Source organism: Haliotis cracherodii, unplaced genomic scaffold (genome assembly GCF_022045235.1).
Source record: "Haliotis cracherodii isolate W230 unplaced genomic scaffold, xgHalCrac1.p SCAF_7, whole genome shotgun sequence".
NCBI lineage: Eukaryota > Metazoa > Mollusca > Gastropoda > Lepetellida > Haliotidae > Haliotis > Haliotis cracherodii.
In genome coordinates this window covers 4,098,452-4,103,569 of record NW_027266330.1, presented here as the reverse complement: position 1 = coordinate 4,103,569, position 5,118 = coordinate 4,098,452, and positions in this window count along the sequence as shown.

The window sequence follows — 5,118 nt, the reverse complement described above, 5'->3', positions numbered from 1 at the left end:
AACAAGGGAGCAATATTCGAGCTGAATGATCCAACGAAACACAAGGGTCTGCCAGATTTGGAAGCAGCGTTCCGAGATGTTGGAGAAATGTGGATTAGCATTGAGACAGACCGTATGTAAAATCCCCAACCTTAACAAGTACCCACTACAATCATTTCACTGAACCATGTACGGTCTCAGTGATCAATAATGAGTGAATGTGTTGTGTTAACGCCGCTTTTAACAGTATTCCAGTCATATCACGTCGTGTCAGCTTCATGTGGGAGGAAAGCTCAAAGTGATGCAGGTCTCAGACGTTTACCACTTCGGTGAAAAACAAGAGCACGGGTATGGTGCTGACAAACCTAGAAACATAATCGGGGCTAACCGGGATTCGAACCCACAATCATAGGTTTCTGGCGTGCCCAAGAGACGCAACTCTGCACAGCGAATTGCGGCGCCCTAGACGTCTGGGCCACCCGCGCCCCGATCATTAATGACCCCTGCCGTCGGAAGCGGGTTTTCTGGCAGCATGGTTCTCTCAGCGGAATGAACAGTTAGCAGCGTCATAGAGTGTTTACGAGATGGAAGCTGGTGATAACGTCGAATATATGTGGTATTTCAAGTATGTCAAGCGCTGTTTTATGTCCCTTGGGGACCTAAAACAACATAGGTCACCAGCACCCTCATACCTGCGGTAAGAGGCGGCTAACTGGATCGGTGGATGGGTAAAGTCGCATCATTGTACCCGGGCGGCATGGGACTTTGTTGAAACATAAGTGACGTCATTCTATTGTTTAAACGCTCCTTCCTTTTTTAAGGAATGAACAGTTGTTTGTAAATTGTACATTATCTCGAAACAACATTTTAATTAATTTACACTTGGAATACCCGAAACTATTTTTTATTGATTGACAAGTGAATTATTTCAAATGTTGTCGGAAAATATGTGTCGCCAGCGAGGTTCGAAACCGCATCGTTTGATTTGAGGACGTCTATGTCAACCTCAACTACGGCGACACATAAGTGTACGGTGTGAAATTAACTAACAAATATTTTCAAAATTTTGCATACTCCTTAAACGCTAAAAGAAACATGTATATAGTTTTGTATTATAGCAGGGTACCTATAACAATGTTCATATTTAAAGCAATACGGTAAACCTTTGACAAGAAAATATTCAGGTAAACATCTATATACTTGTTCAGGGCTCTACATTTGTTGAAATACCCGTCAGCATGTATTTACAGGTATTTACGTGCAAGCAATTGACACAATACTTGTTTAGGGCCCAACGAAATTATGAAGGGCCATGTATCATGCATTGTAAATGTCAGCTCGAGACGGAGCTTAGTGCACGTGCAACAGTGGTAGAGAACGTATTCCTCGTGCATCACGCAAGGGCGACTCACGCAGTATAAATACGGTCTACAACCAGTTCTCTTTTTTCCAAATATTTTCCACATGAGAATGATTTGCCAAAGTGTTAAAGTAGGGATGTGTTTTAAGTTTGGGAATATCCTCCCATACCCTAAATATAATGGGTCTCGGTCACTGCTCCATGATTTGTAAGGAAAGGAGAATTAGTCGGACAATCCCCTCAACAGGATAAAATGAAACTCCAGGTTTGTCGGGCCCCAATCGCTTATTTGCAGGATGACGTCATACAACTGGACTATTTCTGGCTGTGACGTACAACAACAAATAGTTTGAGGTTGGGAAACAGCCCAAATTCAGGTCAGGTCGGGGATGTTCACACTTCCCCCACAAGCATGCTGCAAACAGATACTACACTGCCGGGCAAACGGAAGTATACACTAATGTTTGATGGTAGCTAAGAATGAAACAATCAAGAAATGGTTATTAAATGGTGATGTATTTCAGGTATCATGTTACGTTTCCAGTGTTCCGGTGAGTGTTTTCAGCGTAGTAATGTTTTGATAACGTTTTTAATGTTTAGCTCAAATCTAACTTTCAAGTTTATAGTTTCTTTTGTCCGGAAGTTTAGTCATTTACTGTTATTTACGCCAGTTCAGCATGACATATTTACATTGGCAATATGTCCTTCATACCTATCTTGATTTGAAGTTGAATGCCACTATGGTAGAGTACATGCAGCATGTTATATTATAAATTGACAATAATCAATGAACAGTGTTAAAACCACCACAGTATTGAATTGGATCGATGCTTATGATGACAATCACTGGCTTGTCTGGTCCAGACTCGATCATTTACAGACCTCCGTCATATAGCTGGAATATTGCTGAGTGCGGCGTTACACAACAAACAAACAAGCAAGGTTAGACCTGTTATTATCCCGTACACGCCTGTTCGACCGACATGATGTGTCTTCAAGTGTGTTGTCGGCAGGAGCTGCCTTCAGAAAATGATAACCTTGTTGACTCCGTGTGTAACAATTGCTGTCGTTTGAATGAAGCCTCATCCTCACGTGCACGTACTTCCCTCTGTATCTGTTACTGGACAATGTCAGGGATGAATCAGTCACATCCCGTGATGTAGTCACTTCCTGGTTGTACTGTTTCAGTTTCATAAGTGTTTAATGATGACAACTGTCGTGTAAGAGTGAGTGAATAGGTCTGGTTTAACGCCACGTTTAGCACTATTATAGCTTTACCAAGACTGGGAGCCTGATATTGACTTCACACATTGTATCCATGTAGGGAATAGAACCCAGGGCTAAACTTAACGAATGAACACATTAACCACTAGGCTACCCCAACGCCCCCGAGTTTATGTTATCATTCAAAAAAACAATTTAACAAATTAAATACCACTTTTCTTAAGAGACCCAATATTAGCCTTTTATGTGAATTACAGCGCCCACACTCTACAGAACTATAAGATAGAGGCAGCTTTAATTTGTGATATATATTTACGTGTGAAACAACCTGTGTGGCTTGCAAGCTATACTCAGTACCACGTGCCACAAGACAAAATAAACCACGAGGCTGAATATTTCTGAAAATCAACTTCAGGTTGTTGTGTAATGCTGGACTGTGCGGGACAAGTTCACAGTTTTGCAAACAACACTACGTCAGTAAATACTGGTAAATATTAACACCTCCCCCTTCCCAGTTCAAGGCTCTATCAAGTTTGCGACTCATCTATTTAAACAAACATCACTATAACTAGTGAAACGGGAATATAATAAGATGCCCGCGGGGGGTGTGAGCTGATCGTCATAGAAGTCTTCACACACAATACAGGTATACATTCCGACTTTGGCCCTACGTTATCATTGGTTGGCAAAGTCGCGGTCGCAATTCTAACGTTGGCGTTCCAACGGTGTCTGTCGTATATGAACATCGGTTGTTGTTTTTCTCGCGTTTGGTTGACAATTTTAAACTATACATTTATATACCGCAGGTATCCAGGTACTAGCATCAGCTCAAATGCGGTTTTTATTTCATCCTCGCCCAGTGGATCCGTTTGTATTCATGATATCATTCTCAACTCCATGGGAAGTATACAACATAAGCTACCTAGGGGCGCTAAAAGGTTTTTACATCCACCTCACATATCGGGTACCGATTTCCTGCTGGGTGAACAGAGGCACATTTGAACTAAGTCACTTGCCCAGGGTGCACCACAAGTTTTGACACTTGTGTTTAGGGTGTATGTACGTATTCGTGTTTCCACCATCTGGTCATCTACCATCGGACGAGTGGGTTCTTTTGAGTGCACTTGGTGAATGCACTGTACACTAGGGGTAGTGACAACACTGTAAAGACCTGTCAACATTGGTGGTCCCAAGGCTGAAAAAGAACCCGGCCCTTAGCGGCATACGATCTCACCTGGCGCTTGCTAGCATGGCGCTTTTGACCGCTTGCCATAGCCCCTTAAATTAAAATAAACTCAACTCAAAAGGCAGCTCCGCTTTTGCTTGTGACAAATATCAATCAAATTGAACGATCCAAAACGAGGCTTTCTAAAACTCTAAGCATAATGTGTACATTATATAATAATAGAATGCAGACTCCTACTGATCCATGTATGGAGTTTCCCAGAAAACATGGCAGTTGTGGGCCAGCGAGCGTCCAGCTAACTTTCGATGGCCCAACGGTGGCAACCACAAACGGCGGTAAGCCAGTGGCCCACTCGTGGCAAGCCACTACACCACAACCACAGGGGGGCCCGGGGTAGAATGTGTCCCCAGCGTGACCATGCTGGACGTAAGAGGCGACCGAATTGGGCTACCCCTGAAGATCCGGGTTAGAACTGGCATTCAGCAGCCCATGCTTGTCGTAAGAGGCGACCTGCTGTTTCGTGGATGTATTGAGAAAAAAACATATCTGGGCCATCCTTTCTCTGCCACCGCTGTACCAACGTCGACCCAACGTTAGGCCGACGGTAAAAAATCCTAAAACGTTGGACCAACGTTGACAGCCAACGCTGGCCAAACGTAAATGATAACGTTGGCCCAGCATCTGACTGCGTCCTGGGTATGGGGGACTCTGGTTGGTACTGCTTAGATATGGAATGGTCCATATCATTAAAACATCTGAACATTTTAGTCTTGCTCCTAATCCTACGAGGCCCTCCAAAGGTTATCCTATGTTTTAGCGCCTGACTGCCTTGCTTGCCTCGAAGAAAAATCCAACGGCGGAAGGAACAATAATAATGTGTCAATAAAGATGTCAATAAGATGCAGATGGTAATCTTGCATCTTTCAAAGAGGCTCAGTTAGCCAAAAGTAGCACAAGTTTCCTGAACATGAATTCATCACCACAAGTCTACAAATCCAACGCTATGCACATATGAACAAGAACAGGAACAGGAACATGAAGAACAGTTTTACAATAGTCCTACACCGCTCAATACAATACACCAATACAATTTACTCATATTGGGATTGTGGTAGTTTTATGTGTTGTGGAGATCATTACTTTGCATATTATTTCACATTAATTCATCAAATTTCACATTATTCCAAGGAAATGATACCAATGTGCACTTTCAGTTCCCCATGCCCTGATAAGCACATGGGGAAACTTCCAAGCCACCAAACACCTCCCCAAATATTCAAACAATCCGCTCACCATGGCCAACACCACGGGCGAGTGGCGCCATTCGTCACTGTACGATTTCGCAATATGAACAGACTTACCTCCCTTT